This window comes from Macaca mulatta, chromosome 11, assembly GCF_049350105.2.
Source record: "Macaca mulatta isolate MMU2019108-1 chromosome 11, T2T-MMU8v2.0, whole genome shotgun sequence".
Classification (NCBI taxonomy): domain Eukaryota; kingdom Metazoa; phylum Chordata; class Mammalia; order Primates; family Cercopithecidae; genus Macaca; species Macaca mulatta.
The window spans coordinates 32,907,710-32,931,499 of record NC_133416.1 but is presented as its reverse complement, the minus strand read 5'-3'; the positions used below and the strand labels follow the sequence as shown (position 1 = coordinate 32,931,499).

At 39.9% G+C, this 23,790-nt stretch overlaps 1 pseudogene; it reads left to right on the top strand.

Annotated features, from left to right (window-relative positions):
* The first annotated feature begins 473 nt into the window (after nt 1–473).
* Nucleotides 474–1,756, top strand: LOC100423654 (guided entry of tail-anchored proteins factor 1 pseudogene; annotated as a pseudogene).
* Nucleotides 1,757–23,790: the final 22,034 nt, after the last annotated feature.

Here is a 23,790-nt window from a genome sequence, read left to right as displayed (position 1 = left end):
CTGGAAACAGACTCAGGGCTATTAGAAGGGTCACAGTGGGAGTGAGACTGGCCCTTTGGTTTGAGTGGGAGCTGGGTGAGACCTGTGACTGCTGGCTTTTCTCCACTTCCTTGACAACCCGCATGACTAAGCAGAGACAGCCATAATCCTCCCAGGTACACAACTCCATTGACCTGGGAACCTCAGCCCCAACCCCTACAGCAGCCGCAGCAAGACCCATCCAAGGAAAGTCCGAGCTCAGACACGCCCTGCCCTGACCTTACCTGATGGGCCTTCCCTATCCACCTTGGTAGCTGAAGACAAATGGCATATACTCTTGGAAGTTCTAGGGCCCTGCCCACTGCCAGTTCCTCTCCATACTACCACAGCTGATGCTCTCTAGAAAGCGCCACCTCTCAGCAGGAGTCCAACAAACACAAAAATAGAGCATTAAACCACCTTAGCGGACCCAGGGCAGCCAGGAGCATCCCAGGATGAGCTCAGCGGTGGCCAACCACTGGGCGTGGTTGCTGGTGCTCAGCTTCCTGTTTGGGTGCAATGTTCTTAGGATCCTCCTCCTGTCCTTCTCATCATTCATGTCCAGGGTGCTGCAGGCAGATGCAGAGCAGGAGTCACAGATGAGAATGGAGATCCACGCAGGATCTCTCCAAGGTCCAGGTAGGAACTCTCCATGGTCAACATGATGGAGGAGTTTGTCAGCTATGCCATGCTAGAAAGAAAGATCAGCAAGATGACGGATAACCTCAAAGCCCACGTGAAAGCTCAGACAACTCAATTAGCCAAGATAAAATGGATGACAAGTGTCACTTTCTATGTATTGCAGGTTGCCCTGATGATCTCACTCATTTGGAAGTATTATTCTGTCCCCGTGGCTGTTGTCTGGAGAAAATGGATAACCCCTCCAGACCACCTGGTAGCCTTTCCTACTAGAATAGCAGGTGGTGTTGGAATTACCTGTTGGATTTTAGTCTGTAACAAAATTGTGGCTATTGTGCTTCATCCGTTCAGCTGAACAGGAAGATGGATACAGCTATGAGACTTTTAAACATGGATTTTCTCTTATTAGGTTAAAAACCTGGTTTACACTGTTTTTTTTTTTTAAGAAACAAAAGTGCACAGTTTAGATTTTTTGGTCGAATAGGTTTGTTCTTGGACTTTATGAGAGATTCTTATAAGAATCATGATTTTCTACACGTGTCATTGAACCAAGAAAGTCCAGTTTATGACACGTATGTACCAATGAACACCGTCCTAGATCCATACGAAATGTGAAATGTTCAGTGGCATCTCTGTGCCATCACTTGTGATTTGCATTCTTGTATATTTTGGTCATATTGCCAGCTGGGAAGTCAAAATTTTTTTTTAACAACTTAAGTTCTTTGAAGACTTAGTGCTGTTTTTAATATAGTTTAGAAAGTAACTTAATTTTAATACCACTACTAAGAATTTGAAAACTTCTTCTTTAATCATATTCAATATACCTAAAAGAACAACACTAATTGACATCGTTCAGGCTTTTTCTCCCTGTGTTTAAAATGTCATTTGTTGAGCAAGGGTTGTACAGTATTATCTACTTGAGGCTGTTAATTTTTCATTACAGTGTTTTGTAACTGTATCCATGAGACCTGTATCCAACCTGTATCCATGACACCATAATGCATTGTTTTGTGCTCAAATTGTGTTTTGTAATTAAACCATTTTTGAATGAAGTGTATTTTAGAGGCATTTAATATTTATGCTCTTTAGAATGGAACACAGAAAACAAACCTTATAAGGCCTGATTACATTAATCTGAACCAATAACCTGTATGGCCCACAAAGTATAATTCTGCTAAATGTTTTTTAAAACACTTTTTAAAAAAATTAAAATCTTTTCTAATTAAAATCTTTGCAAGTGAATAAAAAAATACAAAAGATAAATGAAACAAAAAGTTGGTTCTTTGAAAAGATAAATAAAATCGATAGATCATTACCAAGATTAACCAAGAAAAGAAGAGAGAAAATCCAAATACAGGTATGCGCCATCACACCTGGTTAATTTTTGTATTTTTAGTAGAGACAGGGTTTCACCATGTTAGCCAGGCTGCTCTTGAACTCCTGACCTCGTGATCTGCCCACCTCAGTCTCCCAAAGTGCTGGAATTACAGGCATGAACCACTGCACCAGGCCTGATCCTGCCATCTCTGACAACGTGGATGAACCTGGAGGACATTATGTTGAATAAAATAAACCAAACAAAGACAAATGCTGCATAATATATTATATGTGGAATCTAAAAAAGTTGAGCTCATGGATGCAGTGTAGAATGGTGGTTACCAGGAGCTGGGAGGTGGAGAAAGTAGGGAGATGTTTGTCAGAGGGTAGTTTCAGTTAGACAGTGTAAATCTGTTCTAGGGATCTGAGGTACAATATGGTGACTATAGTTAACATTAATGTACAGTCATGCACTGCATAACAACATTTTGATCAACAATGGACCAGATATATGATGGCAGTTCTCATAGGATTATAAGGGAACTGAAAATTTCCCATCACCTACTGACCTTGTAACTGTCCTAATGTCATAGACAACACATCGCTCATGTGTTTGAGATGATGCTAGTGTCAACAAACCTGCTGCACTGCCAGTTACATGAAAGTATAGCACATACACAACGTAATATTTGATGATGATAATAAATGACAAGGTTACTGGTTTATATATTTACTGTATTATACTTTTTATTATTTTGGAGTGTTCTGCTTCTACACACAAAAAAGCTTACTGTACAACAGCCTCAGGCAGATCCTTCAGGAGCTATTCCAGAAGCAGGCGTTGTTATCATAGGAAGTGACAGCTCCATGCATGCTATTGTCCCTGAAGACCTTCCAGTGGGACAGGATTTGGAGGTGGAAGACAGCGATATTAATGATCTTGACCCTGTGTATGTCTAGGCTAAGGTGTGTGTTTGTGTTTTAGTTTTTAACAAAAAAGTTCCCAAAATTAAAAAATAGAAAAAAGCTTATAAAATAAGGATATAAAGAAAGAAAATACTTTTGGACAGCTGTACAATATGTGTTTTAAGCTAAGTGTTATGACAAAAGAGTCAAAAATTTTTTTTAAATTTAAAAGTTAATAAAGTAAAAAAGTTACAGTAAGCTAAGGTTATTATTGAAGAAGAGAACATTAAAGAAATATAGTGTAGGCCAGGCGCGATGGCTCAAGCCTGTAATCCCAGCACTTTGGGAGGCCAAGACGGGCAGATCACGAGGTCAGGAGATCGAGACCATCCTGGCTAGCACGGTGAAACCCCGTCTCTACTAAAAAATACAAAAAACTAGCCAGGCGAGGTGGCAGGCGCCTGTAGTCCCAGCTACTTGGGAGGCTGAGGCAGGAGAATGGCATGAACCTGGGAGGTGGAGCTTTCAGTGAGCCGAGATTGCACCACTGCACTCCAGCCTGGGCGACAGAGTGAGACTCCGTCTCAAAAAAAAAAAAAAAAAAAGAAATATAGGGTAGCCTAAGTATATAGTGTTTGTAGCCTACAGTAGTGTATAGTATTGGCCTAGGCCTCCACAGTGACTTACCACTCCCTTACTGAGTCACCCATAGCAACCTTCAACCCTGCAAACTTCATTCTTGCTAAGTGCCCTGTACAGGCTTATCTTTTTTTTGGTCTTTTTTTTACAGCATTTTCACTGTACCTTTTCTAAGTTTAACTATGTTTAGATACACAAATACTTACCATTGTGTTACAATTGCCTATGGTATTAAGTACGGAAACATGGTATACAGGTTTGTTGCCTAGGAGCAGTAGGCCATACTACATAGCCTAGGTGTGTCATAGGCTTCGCACACAGGTTTGTGTAAGTGCACTCCACGATGTTCGCACTACAATGAAATCTCTTAATGATGCATTTCTCAGAACATATTCCCATCATCAAGCGATGCGTGAATGTGTTATATACTTGAAATTTGCTAAGAGGGTAGGTGTTAAGTGTTCTTACCACACACAGAAAGGTAACTATGTGAGGTAAAGGATATGTCAATTAGCTTGATTGTGGTAATCGTTTCATGATGTATACATGCGTTTAATCATCACATAGTATGCCTTAAATGTATACATTTTTTATTTGTCAATCACATCTCACTAAAGCTGGGAAAAATCCATATTCTCTTTTAAACCCACACTGTATAATTCACCTGGGGAGGTTTTGCGTGTTTATGGGAGATCATGCAGATTATGGGGAGGGCTTTTGTTTATTCTTTCCATACTTGAAAGATTTCCACAGCCTGCAGCTGCTAACACACTGAAATATTTGCTACTCAAAATAAACAACCTGTATTTCCCCACTCTGGGCAGGAGGCACTGACCCACCTCTAAATCCTACCTGTGTCCCAGGTCCAGATCAATGCCACTTCCTGCGTGCATTGTTCCTCTCATCGCCCCTGCCTCGGGTCTTTGGCATTTACATGACTCTAGGCATTATTGCTTTCGAGCTTGGATAACAGATATTGATGTCCTGTCTCTGCACTAAGAGCACATCAGGCTTACACTGCCTGAGCCAGAGAAGGCACACAACTAAACAGATTACGTTTAGCTTGGCCCACAAAATCAAATTATTTAGTTGCAAACATTGAGAAATTTTACAAAAACAAAACAAAACAAAACAAAAAAACCCTTCTCGTCTTTTGGCTTCTCTTGGAAAACCAGAAGATCTGGCATCTCGACTCACACTCCTTTAATAGATACAATGAGCCGAAATCTACTCCCCATTAAAGAGGACTTACACTCTTCATTTCACTAGAATTTCCACCGCAGGCATTTGAGTATGCTACTGCTTGTTTAGGCCATGGTTGGCAGAAGATGCCCAAACTCATTGTTGAATGAACCATACAACCAACAAGCCAAGCATGTCTTCTCACTTACCAACTTGCCGTATTTATTTCTGGTACCTTTCCCATTCTTAAGGGCTTTGATACAGCCTGAATAAACAGTTGACAGCACTGCCTCTTTCACTTCTAATTTGATTCATTTGCATAGCATGTCATGTTTTCACATGTTAAACTGAGAGCCTGCCCCTGCCATTAATTCATTTCTGGTCATGGTCCAGCAGGGATCAAGAGCAGCCTATTAACTTTCATAGTTGTTTTTAACTGTATTTTTAGGGTTTCTTTCTCTGTTCATTAATTCACTTTTGAGGGGAAGTTTTGAGTTCGTTCACATGAGACTCAAGATTTAAGTAGCTCTGATTTAGACAAGTGCATGGTGATCCTGTCTACACTGCTGTGCTCCTGTCATCTTAACTTGTGGCGGGACAGTGTTACCTGCTAGCAGACAGACCAGGGTCAGTAAGCCACAGATCATGCCATGTCCTGGAGCCACCTGAGACCACCACCTGCACCTACACCCGAAGTCAGGATAAAACCAGGTGCCCTGGAGAAGTCTACTTGAATTATTCCTCAACAGGATATTATGCCCTGTAGAAGCTGAGTGCAGCTCCTCACAGTGATCCAGACCACACTCACAGCTACTAGTTGAATACACCATAAGAACATTTACTTTATAAGCTTTTAGATTTCAAACTACACATTTTTACAGCTAAAATCGTCTCATCAGATTTTCACCTTTACATTATAGCTGGTAGAACTGAATTAATAAATGTAAACCACAGAGATTCAGCCATAAAATAATTTCACAACTTCATAGCATAGCTATGAGGATCAAGTAAGTGACCTAGCATAAATCTCACAGCAATTTTTTTTTTTTTTGAGACGGAGTCTTGCTCTGTTGCCCAGGCTGGAGTGCAGTGGCAAGATCTTGGCTCACTGCAAGCTCCACCTCCCAGGTTCACGCCATTCTCCTGCCTCAGCCTCCCGAGTAGCAGGGACTACAGGCGCCCACCACCATGCCCGGCTAATGTTTTATATTTTTAGTAGAGACGGGGTTTCACCACGTTAGCCAGGATGGTCTCGATCTCCTGACCTCGTGATTCGCCCATCTCGGCCTCCCAAAGTGCTGGGATTACAGGCTTGAGCCACTGCGCCCAGCCAGCAATACTTTAAGATGTTCTGAGTATAGATATTTTTTATAAGTGTCTGCCAACTTGCTACCACTGAGTATTCAGCCAGAAAAATGAAAAAGAAATGTAGTGATAATTAAATTAACAATTTCTCAGAGACCTTTAGCATGTGAATAAATGTGTCAGAAATTCGCATCAGGTGCTGTGAAGCCTCAAATGCCATCCTATCCTATACGTGCTGTCATTGACTCCAGCAGCATGTCTACCATAAAGAGTTGCTTAAAAAGCAGTCTGTGAATACTTAGATTTCAAAAGCATCATTTTAACCAAACTCTGTGAATTGAAAGTATTTTTCCTGAAAAGAAATATTAAAATCCATTCCCTCACATTGTAAGTTTCAGAAGTAAAATATGAAAGTAAACAGGTTTTCTAAAGTGCAACGACTAACTTTTTAACTTTTCCCCACTTTTTTGCCACTTAAGATGAGCAAAGACTCATTTTTTTTTTTTTTTTTGGCCTAAAATATTTTACTCCCAGTTCTGGATTTCCGAGCTGGATTTCAATTCCAAGTCCCAAAAGGTATCCCAAATGACCATGTGTTTCAAGAGCTAATCATCTCTTTAACAACTTCAACCTCAAGAATAGCCTCATGACTCTGGCTTAATCGAAAGTGTTCTCAGTAACTGGCCTTCCCTTTCTCTAATGATTCTAAGTTTTGTTAACTTAAAAAAAATCACACAGTTATAAGTTTGGAAAGGAGAGAAGGAGACTTTATTTTTTGTAAAGGGTTTTAGCCTACAAGGTGGCCATCCTGCAGATTGGGAAGCGTGCCTCAGGCCAAGACCAGAAACAAGCACTTCGAAGGAAGAGGGGAGGGGTAGGAGCTTTATGTTGAACTGGTTGGCAAAACATACATATTCAACACGTTACAGGAGGAGCTATGAATATTCATGAAAGTGATCTTGGCACATGTATATTGAACAAACATGTATGTAACATATGACCTACGTTCACTTTAGGGTGGCGACTGAACATTTAAATGCATTATAGTTAGGCCTTATATATCAAAAGGTCTTTTCAGGACGCGAAGAAAGGCAAGTGCACAGTCTCTGTAAACTGGCCAAGAGCAGTCCATGGTGGGTGGTCTTCTTATCAGGAGAAAGACACTGAAATCAGTTTTTTGTCCAGTCAGAGCTGTACTTTTGGCTAATGGAACAAGGGCGTTAGTCAGCGTCTGGGAACGGATGAGTTATAATTGTTTTAATATTGCTTATCTTGACGCCAGTGCTTGTTTAGCTACCAGAGAAATAGAAAAAGTTGGTGGCCATTAGAACATAGTTTATGCTCTAAGTGTAGGGGTGCATGGCTTAACCCTTGCCTGGCATGGCCTTTTTATAATTTCACATCTGTCCTGTTTATAATTTCACATCTTATTGCCTCAAAGAGTCTGTCCTGTCAGCCTTATGATCTCTATTTTAATATTAATGTTAGTCGGTTGTGTCTAAACTCCAAAAGGAAGGGGTATAATGAAGCATGTCTGACCTCCTGTCATGTTTTTAAGGTTTTTCTGGGGTCCTTTTGGCCAAGAGGGGGGTCTGTTCAGTTTTTGGGAGCTTAGGATTTTATTTTACTTTATAGTTTGAAGAATGATTAAGGCTCTACTTATAAAATATATGAAAGGGAAGCACTATAGAAGGGAAATTTGCAAAATCTTATTTTCGTATTCTCTGGGAAGACAATGCATTATTTTTAAGTAGCCTAATTATTGAAGCTTGGTTTCAAGCAGTTCATCTTCCATTGAATCATCAAGTTCTAAGGTTCTGAACTAAGCCTGGCCATTCGTGGTCTCTATTGTCTTCGTGAGTTCAGCAGGAAAAGAAGACAAAGCATACACGGGAAATCTTTAATTTAACAAACACGCTTCCTGGAGGTCAGCCCTGACAGCCACACTGTCTGCTGCATACCAGAGTTCCCAACCAGTCACTGGCTCGCCATGCATCAGCCTTGTAGACAGCAAGTTGAGGGGCTGCGTTTCATGGTGGGGTCTTCTCTGCAGATTACAAACATTTGCAATGGGGTGAAAGTGAAAGCGAGCCATGGTGGGAGAACAGAACACACAAAATACCCCCTTCTTATGTAAGGGAATGACCTACTTTGGCATGCTTTTTATCTTGAGAAAGAAAAAGTGAAAAGTTGATTTTCTGAAGAACGTGAAGGACACTTGAAGAGTATGTTTCTCTTGGCACGACGAATACATTTGGAAAACTGTCCCTGTGACTTGGATAGCAATGGCTTGGAGGAGAAATGGGCATTTACTTAATGGATGGTCTATAACACTGTATACCCTAACTGTCTAAAAGAGACATGGTGGCGTACACTAAGTGGTGAAGCAGCTGTGGAAGGGAAGATGGATCCATGAGCTGCCACCTCTGGAAACTTGCCTAGTGCTCTGACCTCACAGTCATGTGCCTGAACTGCTTTCTGGAAGTCCCTTCACTCTTATCCCTGTTGTAAGGACATAGTTATATCCCCAACAGACACCTCTAGAAATTCGAGGACCAATGGGAGTGTAGGCTTATGCTAATTGTTTTCCTAAGAAACATGCAATCCAAAACACATCAATTCAAAAAACAAAGCACAGCTATCTCTTCCTTTACACTCTCTAGGAAACAGTTCTCCCACTCATCCATCATCCTTGTGGACATTTACGAGAAACACTTTTGGTATTTGTTCTCTCATTCATCCTTCGTGTATAGTTTAATCTGGTATTCTCTCTACCCACCTACCCAACAAATGTTTTGTTTTGTTTTGTTTTTCTAATTTGGAGTTTTCTCAGCACCCAGCAGGGTGTGATCAATATACCTGGGTTACAATTTAAGCAAAAGTGAAATATCACTTTAAAGAGGAAATGCAAAGAATTGTAAAAGTTAAAGAAATGTGTAATGTGAACATGAGCTACAAAGACAGAGGCATAGCACTGCCAGGAGACCATAAAAATAGCCACATGCAGGCGATAGTAGCTGCTCTCCCTCTACTTCGCACTCACTCTCATGTCAGCCATGTTTGCTTTCCTGCTCTGAACTTCCAGGAACTGACTTTTCTGTTCCTGGAATCTTTACGGTAAAGTGCAGAGTACTTTGACTTGCCCACTCACGTAGTGGCATGAGTGAAAATACCCAAATGATTGTACTTGTGAAAAAAGAAAAACTGGTCCTGAATTCTGTGGTCTTGGTCTCTACTGCAAACTTACATTTTATTGGCCCAATTTTCTTTTCATCCCTGTGCTGGGTGAAGACATAGACCAAAACGCATGAAAAGAAAATATTTTACTGGATGTGCTGTTAAATTAATTAGTGTATCTTTTTCAATAGTTCACAAACCTGGGGCTAGTAAGTAATAACTTTTAGGCAGTCAGAGTCATAAAAGAATATTGATTTTTAAAACCTTTTACTGCCTGTGACTATAACCTGGGGCAGAACTAGGCAACTTATAATGTTTGTGGGCTTGTAAATGTTTACAAGGCTATCTGTAAAACCAGTTTGCAGTGCCAGATGATCAGAGGAGTCAGGAAGCCAGAGACCACCCCCTTTCCAAATCCAAGAATTTCTCTTTCTTTCTCAGTTAAAAACATGTATTTGCTGCTTGACACAGTGAGGTTGTTACCTTCTGTTGCACAAGGTTTTCATCTTTAACTTCTGTGGCACTGCATTCCCGTTGTTCTTTTATTACCCACTTTCCCTTCCCTTCCCTTCTTTCCACTCAGCCTCATTACCTATTACTTATAAGACCTTGGACAAGCCACTAAACTGTGCACTTTGTCTGTAAAATACGAAAGTTAAAAATATTTCATTAAGGTTCATCTTTCAACATGATTCTCCATTTTATTCATTCTCTTGGAGAATTTACCTGTTTGTTTCATTTATGATCTATATGTGAAAAAGTCCTAAGACTATATCTCTAGTCCCAATGTCTCTCACTCTAAACTATCCAGATAACATTTCAATATAAATGTTCCATTAATATTCAAGACTTAGGTGTTGACCACTGCCAGTGAGAATAGACAGAAATTGGTACCCTCTTTTGGAAGCAAATTAATAATATGTCTTAAGAGTCATGAAATATATTCAGACTTATCGACCCAAGAATTCTGCTTCTAGGAATCTATTGACCCAAGAATTCTGCTTCTAGGAATCTATCTTAAAATAATTAAAAAATATATTTTTGGAAAACCATAAGCATAAATATGTTCATTGCTCCTGATTTCCCAAATGGAAAGGAATCTAAATGACCAGTAGAAAGGGAATTAGGTAATATATGATACATTGACTTGATAAATACTAAAACACTCTTAAAATGGTTTAGTTCCATGTGACTACATGGAAATATGTGCAATATTATATGTAATACAATGTAACATAACAGCATGCGAGGGAAACCAACTATAGCTCTTACAAAGTTCTTGCAGAAAATATACAAAAATTATAATAATTTTGTGTTCAGGTGTCAGATCACACATTAGTTTTTATTTTGTTCTCTCTTTATCCAAGCTTTCAATTATATTTTTTATACCTCTTGCATAATTGAAGAAGAGTCAATGCTGAAAGTGATCTCACTTCCTTTTTTTCTGAAACTTTGCCTGTCCCTGGCTTCCTGATGGTTGTAAGTGGCCACAGTTCTCTTCAGTCCTCCAGGCGCTCTGCCCTAAAGTTTACAATTTTTAATTTCTCTTTTCTATATACCTCTCAGATTCAAACTATCCCCAGGTCCAGTGAAATCATCTACAACAGATTCTGTCCATTACCACACTCTGCCCAAATCTGAGCTCTCAGCCACTATAGCCAGCATGTACTTAATATGCCCTAAATAGCCTACATATTCCCTCTTCTCACACACCCACCTTTGCTCTCTATTATCTGCTAATTTTAAATTTGGATTCCAGTTTAAATTCTCCAAGAGAACGATGTAATCCAGAAAATTCTATCTCTCTATAATCTCTAACTTCTTACCTCCTTTTACAAACATCCCCATCTCAGATCCTCTACCTTGCCAAAAGGCTCTGCTGGGTTCCACTTCCATGCTTGGTACTCATCAGTCTTCCTGGGTCCTCCTCTGAATTCCACCCTCAAGTTTGTACTATCATATCCATGTTTGGGGATGCTTTAGGTATCCTCAATCCTTATTGCACGGACTTTCTTGGCATCCTAGTGAGAGCCAAAGGTGATAAAGTATTTAAAAAGTATTACACAAATATTAGGTAGTATGTTGTTATAGCATAATCCTTAAAGAATTACGGTTAATGGCTAACATTAACTTTTTTTGGTATTTGGAAAATGGAATTTAGAAACAACCGACTCTAGTCTCAGACCAAATGCTAGGAAGGATTATGACACCCATGGATTTTTTGTCACTAAAGGCAAGAAACAGTGGTTAATAGAAGCAATGAGACCAAGACATTCTAGACTCATTTGCTAGAATTCATTAGCTTTGAGCAGGGGAATGGTTTGAGCACAATATTTGTCAAAGCATTTTTAACAGCCTTGTGGATGAGACTGTGAAATGTGAGCTGGATGATAATAACTTGGGTAAATTCATAGCTGGTTGAGAAACACCAAGAATCTTGATTAAGACATAGATCAACTTGAAAAGTAGGTTCTGCAGACTTACGACAAGGTACTGATGATCTATCTGGTGCTGCTCTCTTTAGCATTTTTGTCAATCACTTAAATAAATAATCAGAAGGTGTTCTTGTCAAATATGTCTAATTAAAATAGCTAGAAAGAAAATTTTTTTTATAGTGAATGTCAGAAAAAGAAGAAAAAAGTCCTTCAAAGCCTAAAATTTTAGACCAATGTCAAGAAGATGAAATAAAGTACAGGTAACTATGACTCCTTTAACCCATGTTAAAAAAGTTGGCTACTCAACTGTTGGATGGGTGAGATTTGGTTTAACCAAAGTTCGTGTGAACAAAAAAGATTGCCAGAGGTTTTAGTTGATCGTATCTCCAATATGAGCCACACAGTTATGTAGAGGCAAAAACCAGAAAAAGTCATTTGGGGGTAGTATGATGGAGTCCAGAGCAAAGGAATATTCTCACTTTACCCTCAACTTCTTGAACCAGAACTTGGGAAACCTGTTTAATTTCAGGTGTCTTATTTTAACGAGGGAAATGGAAAATACAAAGGTAATGCAAGTAATATGACCAGAAAGAAAAATACATGGATACCAGAACAAAGGAGGAAGAGGTTAAAAAAATGGGGTGTGTAGCTTAAAAAGGGGATCATACAAGAACTGTTGTGATAGCTGGGCTCATACACATAGCAGGCTCTCAGGTGAAAGGGCATGGAGATCCGACAGAGGAGTCAGTGTTTGCAAACAATGCTTTCGTGTGCTGTAGTTCCTGTAATGCTGGGCTGCTGCACAAAGTGGACTCACCATGAAATGAATTCCTTTGCTGCTAATGAACAAGTCCAATGAATTTTTCCTTACTAGCGTATCTGTGCCTGATACGTGTGTCCAAAGCATTCTACAGAAATCAACACGTGAAGAGGGAATCTTTTTTTTTTTTTAATTTTTTACTTTAAGTTGTGGGATACATGTGCTGAACTTGCAGGTTTTTACATAGGTTTACATGTACCATGATGGTTTGTTATACCTATCACCCCGTCATCTAGGTTTTAAGACCCGCATGCAAATTAGGTATTTGTCCTAACACTTTTCCTCCCTTTACCCCCTAGCCCCCAACAGGCCCCGGTGTGTGATGTTCCCCTCCCTGTGTCCATGTGTTCTCATGGTTCAATTCCCAGTTATGAGTGGGAACATGCGGTGTTTGGTTTTCTGTTCTTGTGTCAGCTTGATGAGAATGATGGCTTCCAGTTTCATCTGTGTTCCTACAAACGATATGATCATGAAGTCAGGGATGGGGAAGGCTGCTCTGTATAGTTTGTTCTGAAATAAATAGTCCAAGGAGGTGAAGTGAGAACTTTGTAATCTTTCAACGGCACTCACAGATCTCATGGCATTTTAGAGTCAAATTGAAGGTATGAAAGATTGGTAAATGATGAGTGACCTTTGGATTTAGGAAAAGGTTTAGTCTTACTAATGTGCTGTTTTTCTTAGAAACTGTTCATAATGTCAGCTATGTAAAATGCAAAACTGCTTGTCAATTTACCCTTGTGATTTCTTTAGCTGAAACCTATCTTATTATTGATTCAAAATATGGCACCTGCCATTTCTTAAAGATAAATGAGGTAAAAAATCTATTTTTTGGACCATTTGTAACTTCCACCTCCAATTGAAAAATGTCAAGAGTAAGAATGAATGTAAAAACACAACAGAGATGGACTAAACTCAATTTCAAGGTCGTCAGACATCTCAATCCTTTTTAAAATAGTGACTTTTCATAAACTTGAAGCTCATTAATTTTGTATTGTTGATCATTTCAAGGCTAAGATTCAGCTTTGTCCTCTTTCAAATAAATGTTAAAATTTTGGAGTATTATTAAAAAGATAAACTGCTTTTTCAAAAGAAATTCGTGTATTAATACTAATTTCTAATACAAATACTAATTTCAAAAGAAATTTGAATTTATGGATACATAGTAGTTGTATACATCTACATGAGGTGCATATAATATTTTGATTCATACAATGTATAATTATCAAAACTTGGTAATTGGGATACCTATCACTCCCCAAAATTAATCATTTCTTTGTGTTGGGAACATCCCAAATGTTCTCTTCTAGCTATTTTTACATACGTAATAAATTATTTGTAACTATAGTCCCCCTATTATGCTAGCGAATACCAGAATTTTTTTCCTTCTACCTAGCTGTATGTTTGTATCCATTAACCACCTTCTCCTCATCCCTTCCCAGCCTCTGGTAATCACCATTCTATTCAACACCTCCATGAGATCAATTTGTTTAGTCCACACAAATGAGTACAAACATTTTATTTGCCTTTTGTGCCTCGCTTAGGAACTTTAAATTATTGATTTAAAGTAGTGGTTGGTGGTTAGCTGATGCCGGGGATACTAAAAAAATAGTCAACAAAAAGAAACATTAAAGATCATTTAGTATTATTTTTCAAAATTGGAAACAGGCCAAGGAGAGGACAGGCAAGCCCTTGCCTAAGCTAGCACTGCTGGTCACTGAAGGGTGAGGTCTAGAACTCAGGTCCTCTAGTTCATGGCCAAATGCTCTTTATATAACACCACTGGGCGACTGAAACCCAAAGTAAGTTAAGTCAAGGGATATTGCATTGAGTGCCTGGTTTGTACAACGCACTGTGCTAAGTGCTGGTAAGAGGACTGGGTATACAAAGAGGACACAACGCATTTCTTTTCTTTTTTTTTTTCTGAGACGGAGTCTTGCGAGATCTCGGCTCACTGCAAGCTCCACCTCCTGGGTTCACACCATTCTCCTGTCTCAGCCTCCCGAGTAGCTGGGAGTACAGGCGCGCGTCACCATGCCTGGATAACTTTTTGTATTTTTAGTAGAGATGGGGTTTCACCGCTCGATCTCCTGATCTCATGATCCGCCGACGTGGGCCTCCCAAAGTGCTGGGATTACAGGCGTGAGCCACCGCGCCCAGCCACATGTTTCTTAAAGAAACTCAGTCTTAGTTAGGAGATAAGTCTGAAAACCTAAAAAATCAATAAAAGCGGGGCCCAGTAAAAGCTGTTCTATTATAACCAAAGCAGAGAGGCCCATGTATCCAGTTCTCTAATGATCTGTCTTGAAAAATAACAGCACAATTTAGAACAGGTGGGAACAGTGGACAACCTATTCTTCATGTTCTTTATCTCTTAAAAGAGTAGCATGTGAGAATGGGGCAGCGGAGAGTTCTAGGGTTAAATTCTCTGGTGAGAGTGGATAGGGCTTAGGGGTCTATGCTTGGTTGGAAGTTCACAGTTTAATATGCATGACAACAGGCCAGACAAGGCAATGGGAGGATCCTTTCATGAAAATAAAGGACTCAGGGCTGAGTGGGCTGAGGAATACAGATGAATAGAGCCCAGATTTTCTTCAGAAAACCTGTGTCTGCTTCAACACACAAGACAAGTTTGTGGGTGAAAGTCTTATAGTAGATACCATAGAGCATAATCAACATTATTTTAAGTATTTATTTAAACAGGCATTAAATTAACTCATCATAGCCATGGAAAAACTCACTAAAATATCTATTTACTTTCCGATGAATTCTCCATGATTAATTAAGTGCAAATTGTACCCTTATGTAACTGACCTGCAGTATAGAATTACTCATTAGATATAGGCCAATTGATTCATTAGATAGAAATCATTAGATTTAAACTGTACAGCATTTAGCAAAGTTGGTGAGTTTGATTCTGAAGACATTCTATGTGGCCTAAGCATCATAAAGAATCTGTTGTTTGTTTAGAGTATATCTATGTATCCATAAAACTATGTCTCAATTTAGAGAGGACAACTAACTTTAAAAAAATCTCAATAGCAGGAGGATGTGGAACCAGAGCATTGAAAAGTAGTATTAAATCGTGTAGGAACAAGTTAAAAAGAGGGAGGGGAGTTCAAGATAATCTCTTATTTCTTGCCACGAGAAATGATGTCTTTCAGGAGCACATCCTCCGTGATCTTCTGAGAGGTGTTAAGGCACATGCTCTGGCTGCTTATCAATAATTGATCATATTTTGAGGTCACGCATCCTCATCCATAACCAATTCCCCAGCAAAGACTGATGAGTAAAAGGCAGTAACACCTGAAAACAACCTTATGTTTTTTTCCAGATAGATTTTGCCCCAAAGTAAATGGCAATACATGAATGGCTGATAGATTGTCCTGGCCTAAAACCCATTTATACACCACTGGAATAATGAATTTTATGTGAGAAATCTAAGCTTGTAATTTTTGTCAAGAAGAAAATTGACATAGATATTAGATGTCTGTTTTGAGTCCCCCTAAAATTAACGTGTTGATTCCCTTATCCCCAATGCAACTATATTTAAAGATAGGGCCTTTGCAGGAGTAATTGAGGTTACATGAGATCATAAGAGTGGCACCCTAAACCAATGGGACTGCAACCTAATAAGAAGAGGAAGAGACGCCAGAGATCTTTCTCCCTCTCCCACACAGAGAAGAGGTCATGCGTGGACACAGAGAGAACGTAGCCTTCTGCAAGGCAGGAAGAGAGGCTGCACCAGCAACCAGCCCTGCCGGCACCTTGACCTTGGACTTCTGGCCTCCAGAACACTGAGGAAATAAATGTTTAAACCACCCAGCTTGTGGTATTTTGTTATGGAATCCCACGCAGGCGAACACAATATCCTATGTGAATTAAACTATGAACTATGAATTAAAGCCCATAGTGTAAAAATCTATGCAATATTAATTTATAAGATTAACAGTTAAATTAACAAATTTGTGTGAAATTGAGTGGAAACAAATGCCTGCTTAGCCAACAATGAAGCTAAACTTGAAAATGCACTTGCAAACCCTGGATCAAATTTAATACAATCTTTTGGTAAGATGATGCATCTTTGTTTTTCACCTGGGACTCACAGCTTATGGGGAAAGGGGCTTACCTTTATTAATATTTTGTTTAAGTACTTTGAGAATATTTTAAAATCTCACTTGTTTTAGCACAGGTTTACTATGGATTTTCACTGAAAGTTGATTAAACCAGACTTTCTCAAGGTGCTGACAGATTGTCTGCCTCTGAATCCTCGGTGGAAAGGAATGTTGAGATTTAAGTGGGGCTGCAGGTAATTCTGTATTTTTTTTTTTTTTTACTGCATTCCTGCTGTGCTGCTTGGGAATTTGTTTAGTATATTACAAGTTGTTCACAAGACCTTCCCTTGATCTTCAGCAGAGCATCTTCCAGAGCAATACCAGTGGCTTGGGAACTTCAGGAACTAGTTTCACAATGCTCTGGAGGAAGATTGGGACTTTAAGGCACTAGTCACACTGCTGCAGGCTGTGTTCCAAGGGTGGCTGAGGCACCTGCCAGTGACAGACCTGGCCACGTATGAAAGATGGAGGAATTTCATGCACAATTTATGAAACTGTGAGGCATGTGCAACTTCAGCAGAAAGGAAAGATTAGCTATTCTAATGCTGTATTTGTACCTGGTTTTGTCTTTGACTGCTGGCTCAGAAAGACCCCAGGCTCTCAAAGTACTACTTTATTGGTGAAGATTCTCTTATCGGTGCCACAGGGAGCCATCAGGTCACTATCCAGGCATTAATGTCTTTATAGCCAAAATGTTCAGATATCAATCCACTGTGCTACTAACTGAACTTCACAAATGCTGCTTGAACCGCTGCTCAGTGCTGGACACTGTCCTTGGAATGTAGTGTGGTGAGGGGTGGAGCGCTCTCAACTATTGACAGCACCTAACCTGGGCTTGCGATTTACAGTCAGCAATCATCTACTGAGCATCACTCTATACAAAGTATGTTCTTACATTTTTGAAAAAGTTATTTTCATTTTTAATTGACATATAATCATTGTACATATTTATGGAGTACAGTGTGATGTTTCAATACATGTATACACTGTGTAACGATCAAATCAGGGTAATTACCATATCCATCACCTCAAAAATTTATGATTTCTTTGTAGTGGGAGCATTCGAATCCTCTCCTCTAGCTATCTTGAGATATGCAATACCTCATTGTTGACAATGGTCACCCTAGTATGTAGTGGGACATCAGAACATATTCTTCCTTTCTAATTAACTTTTGTTAAATTAGGTTTAGCCTAAAACTGCATCCTTACATATTTTAAGTCCAACCTAAAAGTTTCTCAGTACCTAGCGAACTGTAACCTGACTGGTTGTGTAAGCAGATAGTAGCCTGCTCTTGTGCCAATTAAAGATGGTCAACTGTTCAAACTGAGGTTGTTCCCAGAACCAAGCCGGGTCTGGCTGCGTTTTCTCAAGGTCTAATGAGGAGACGCAGACAAACTAGGAAAGAAGGAAATTTATGGCTATAACTGGATGCAGGGAGAAGGCCAGAGATAATTCCACCTGACCAACTCAAAGTGTTACGATTTTCTTAGTGCTTATATAGGTTGGGGTTATGTGTCTATGTGCAGTGTAGCATTCGCCTAAGGCTATTGGTAACTAATTTTGTTTCAACTAGAAGGTCAGAGGCAAACTAATGCTTACTAAGTCTAATTAAAAGGGCTCCAGTACCTTCAAGGCCTGTGTACTGTGGTACCAGAGTGATTACTTCTATCTTATCTCCTTTACTGCTTGATCCAGAGAGCTGCCTTAGACTCTCCAAGGAATGTATTCAAACAGCTGCCTCTGTTACCTTGACTGTCTCAGATTTCATTGACCCGAGAGGGATCATGGCACTAGGAATGAAAGACTGTCTCTATTATTTTGGTTTGCTCCAGGTTAGGGAGAAGCCCACGCAAGGCTCCTACTGACCATATGTTTCATTTCTAGCTCTGATGTCTGGGCACCGATTTCGCTAAGTTTAACTATTTGCTCAATGTTAAGGCAGCTGTGTGAAAATGTGTCTGTGTAACTGAAGTGCTATGTAGGCCTGTCTGTGTGACTGTCCTGCAAGCCTGTTTGTGTGTTCGTCAGGGAGAGCTGGCCTGCCACAAGGTTGCATAAGGCAAATGAGGAGCCCTAACTGACCTGGCTGCTTCTGTACCTCACTTCCGTTTTCTGTACATCACTTTCCTTTTTCTGCCTGTAAATCTTCCACCATGTGGCTGCGCTGGAGTCTCTCTGTGCCTACTCTGGTTTGGGGGCTGCCTAATTCGTGAAATGTTCTTTGCTCAATTAAGCTCAGTGAAATTTCCCTAAGGAAGTAGTCAAACATGTGACTCCCTGCTTATTGTGATTCGGTCAATTACTAGTTTGAGACGGAGTCTCCCTCTGTCGCCCAGGCTGGAGTGCAGTGACAGGATCTCCGCTCACTGCAAGCTCCGCCTCCCGGGTTCACGCCACTCTCCGGCCTCAGCCTCCCGAGTAGCTGGGACTACAGGCGCCTGCCACCACGCCCGGCTAATGTTTTTGTATTTTTAGTAGAGATGGGTTTTCATCCTGTTAGCCAGGATGGTCTCGATCTCCTGACCTCGTGATCCGCCCGCCTCTGCCTCCCAAAGTGCTGGGATTACAGGCGTAAGCCACCGCGCCCGGTCAATCCCTAGTCTTAAAGTTGCATGTTTATCATAAAATTGCAGCTGTTCTTCTTTTTTGAGACAGGATCTCGCTCTGTCATCTAGGCTGGAGTGCAGTGGCACCATCATAGTTCAGTGCAGCCTCGACCTCCTAGACTTAAGTGACCCTCCCACCTAAGCCTCCTGAGTAGCTGGGACTACAGGAACACGCCATCACACCCAACTAATTTTTCTATTTTTTTGTAGAGACAAGGCCTTGCTATGTTGCCCAGGCTGGTCTTGCACTCCTGGGCTCAAGCAATCCTCCTGTCTTCGGCCTCTTTGGCCTCCCAAAGTGCTGGGATTACGGGCTTGAGACATCACACTGACTTTGTACTTCTCTTTATTTTTAAGTATATAATACACAATTATTACCTACAGTCAACCTGCTGTCCAATGGGTCCCTGCACTTCTCTTAATGCTGCTTTCGTGTTGATTCATTCATTTACTCAAACAACATCTAATTCATTTGATAAGAAAGACCTTTAGGTGGTATGCAAAGTATTGTAGAGGGCTATTATGTATAGGTGTATGCATTTATGTGTGCATACATATTTGTGTTTTCACACAAAATCATGGCTGGAAGAAATCCTTTAATGGGGATTTTTTAAAAGAAAGACTTAAAACTCTCCCGGTAATTTCCCTCCTGGTATTATAGTTAGCAGTGCTCCACTTCTGAAGTTTCCTAAGTCTTTATCAACATCACCTTGGGAATTATCTCAAGGACAAATGTAGACTTAGGAAGCCAAGGCTGAAATTTGAATCCCTCAGGACATATGATCTCCACATGTGATCTCCACCATAATTTGACTTGGATGCTACTCAGAGTCTGCTGAGGAATATAATTTTTTTCAATATTTTAAATTTTTGTTTCAAATGGAAGTTTGTAAGACTGTTTGTACTAAGTCTCTAGAATAACTGGCACTTAAGACAAGCAGTGAATTTAAATACTTGGGGTCCTTCATTAATAACAAAGTCTCATGCTAGGAGTTCTGCTTCTTATGAAAAACTACACCTCTTGAAATTCCTTGAGGGGATGACGTATTCCCAGGAAATTCATCTTGTTGGGTAATTTTGTTTTGCATGGGACTATTAAAAGATGCCTAGACTTCAGGCATGACTTCTCAGCTCTGTATTCTAGGATAATCCTACTTTTTCTTTGGGATCTTTTGGGGGTAATTAGTCACTGATTCAGGCTGACTGGTTTCTTATACCTTTAAAGTTTTAAATGTTTTTGTAGGAAGTCTTTGACATGGAGAAATTGGTAAGTAATAATTTAATATTTTAAAATCAGCATGAGTTATAATATACACACAATCAAATACACATTTTAAGTGCATAATTCAATGAGTTTTGATGCATGTAACTACCACTACAGTGAAGACATAGGACATTTCCATCATCCTAGAAAGTTTCCTCGTTTACTGAGTACTAATTATCTGCCAGATACTTTGCTAAGTGATTTATTTGCAGGGTTGCTTTTAATTTTCTTTAAATATTAGAAACAGGCTATTATGGGCTGAATTTTGTTCTCCACCCCCAAATTCATATGTTGAAGCCCTAACTCCCTAATAACTCAGAATGTGACTGTATTTGACAATAGGGCTTTTAAAAAGTAATTAAGTCAAAATGAGGCCATTAGGATAGGCTCTAATCCAATCTGACTGATGTCCTTATAACAAGAGGAAATTTAGGTGCACATAGATACCAGGGACATGCACACACACAGGAAAGACAATGTGAGGACACAGTGAGAAAGCAGTCATCTATAAGCCAAGGAAAAAGGCCTCAGAAGAAACCAGACCTGCTGACACCTTGATCTTAGACTTCTAGCCTCTGGAACTGTGAGAAGATCCATTTCTGTGGTTTCTGTCATCTACCCAGTCAGTGGTATTTTGTTTTGGCAGCCCTAGCAGACTAAGACACAGGAATTAGCTTAGCTTTCCTTTTAAACAATGGAAAAAACCACAAAACAGGGTGTAGGAATGCCACAGAATTTGCCCACAGTCACGCAGTTAGCTAGGAACTTTGCTTAGGGTAGAGCAGTGGTTGGGTCCTTCACGTATCTGGCTCCAATTCTGTGCTCTTAATCACGGCACGTACCGACTCCTCAAGTACCCAAACACACTAAATAGTCTGAAAGCTTCTGGTAAAGGTGTTCAGTTGACATTGATAGAACTATTAGGGGCTCTGGGTTAAATGCGATAAGCACCTTAGGGTAACAATGGCTCCCGGATCAGCACCATCATCACGTTCTGCCATTCTGTGTTTTCTTCTCTGTTCAGTATCTGTCGGGTGATAATCTATAATTCTTGATGATAGAGGTTCTCAACCTTTGTTACAGATTAGAATCACCTGGAGAGCTTTTAAAAATGTTACTAATTGGGAGGCTGAGGCAGGAGGAGGATGGCTGGAGCCCAGAAGTTTGAGTCCAGCCTGGGCAACCTAGTGAGACTCCCATCTCTAAAAAGAAAAATCAATATCTAAATGACCCAGTCACACTCCATACCAATTAACAAGACTGCCTGGGCGTGGGAGCCAGACATCAATAATTTTAAAGGGGTTCCTACATTATCTTATTGTGTAACGAAGTTTGAGAAGCGGTACCACTGGCTGGCTGACTTGCTCTATCTAACAAGACACTTTGAAAAAGGATTTGTGAAACACCAGCTACAGAATTAAACAGATTTAACAAACCACTTGGTGGCAGTAAACTCCCTATTAACCACAATATGAGTCTACACTGCTGGGCGGGATTCTTAATTTCTATTCCTTTGTGGGAATCTTTTAAAATGTTTTCTTTACTTTTTGATCCCCAAACGATGTCAATTTTCAATGAAAAAGGGTATGTTTTCCTCCTTTATTCTGCCAGACTAAATTATGCATAAAGACTAGACATTGCAATCTCTTATAAAAAATTGACTTTTGAGAGTTAAATTGTAAAAAGTCTGAACTAGAGAATCTTTTAGGAGCACCTATTTTTCTATGGCTGTATTATCCAGTCTGAATAAATACACACATAGAGAAAAAAATTGAATTACATTTTGTGCACTCCTTTATATGTTCAAGATGTCACAATAACTTGCAAAAAACATCTATTATTCCATAGAAATACCTTTAAATGTTCTCCACAAAATTTGTCATGGTACTTTCTTCATCTTTTATTCATTTAAGGGAAGACAAAAATGCCTAAAAATGCAATTCAACAACAATTATAAGTAACTAGATTAGGTGTTCCCATTTTGGAACTGAAAAACTTGAGCTTAGTTAATGAAAAATCCCAGTAGGCTAGTTAATTATGATGTAAGTGGATTTAGTACTTATGCTGGTCCTGGTGAAAATGACAGTCGTATGAGTTTTTAAAACACTGAATTCCAGTCCAGGGTTTGTCACCAATGGCTGTGCAAGCCTGGGCAGGCTGCTTAAACTCCCTGAGCCTCAATTCTGCATCTGAAAATGATTACATTGTCAGAAAGACCCCCAGGTCCTTTTTTCTTCCCTCTAGAATTTGGTAAAAAATTATATAAAGTGCCAGGTTTTCCAAGTGCATCCCTGGGAAATGCAGTGGTGATACAGCATCTAGTTTTGGGGGTTGGGAGGTGGTCTTCTGAATCGACTTTATGCACAAGCCATATCTAAAAACTTTCTGGAGGATATAAATTCATATTACATGGCGGTGATAAAAGAAACTTTCTTCAATTCACAGATCAGAGAGGAAATCAGTTGTTCCCCCTTGTTTGGCTAATTAGTCTACAGTATCAGATTTGGGTCGTTACAGCAACCCCATAAGGCAGCCTGGGAGCCTCTCCCACGTGGTGTGATTAGAAAAGCTTTGGTTGCCTTGGTGCATTTTACTCTCCCCTGCTGAAGACGGAAGAATAAAATTATTCAAAAGTTCTGGCTCTGCATAGATGAAGAAAATAAATGGAGATTACTCACATAAGAGGCCTCACACAGGGTCTGGCAGAGAGTAGGTACTAGTAATTTTAGTTTCAACCCTCTTTGCATCTGGTCCTTTGAAATACCTTGTATTCATCAGCTCTTTGAGGCAATTGCTTCTGAACCCCAGCAGGCAGCTGCTTCCCACATTATGGGGATTCCTCTGGATATCTGGAGCCAGTTCCCTGTTAAGGGTAACTCAACTTAGGCAAGATGGGAATTTAGTCCCAAGTCTAAATCATTTCAATATTTATGCACATAGTTTTCCCAAACCATTACCTGATTTGATGGAAAGCTTAAAAAATAATGCTCTAAACATCAACAGAAAACAGATAACTAAAATTATACTTGGTCGGGTGTGGTAGCTCACACCTATAATCCCAGCAGTTTGGGAGGCTGAGGTAGGAGAATTACTTGAGGCCAGAAGGTCAGGACCAACCTGAGCAACATAATGAGACCCCATCTCTACAAAAAATAAAAATATTATCTGGGCATGGTAGTGTACGCTTGTAGTTCCAGCTACTTGGATACTGAGGTGGGAAGATCACTGGAACTCAGGAGTTCAAGGCTGCAATGAGCCATGATGGTGCCACTGCACTCCAGCCTGAGCAACAGATCAAGAACCCATTTCTAAGACACACACGAACACACACACACCAATTAATACTTGCTATGGTCCGAATGTTTCTGT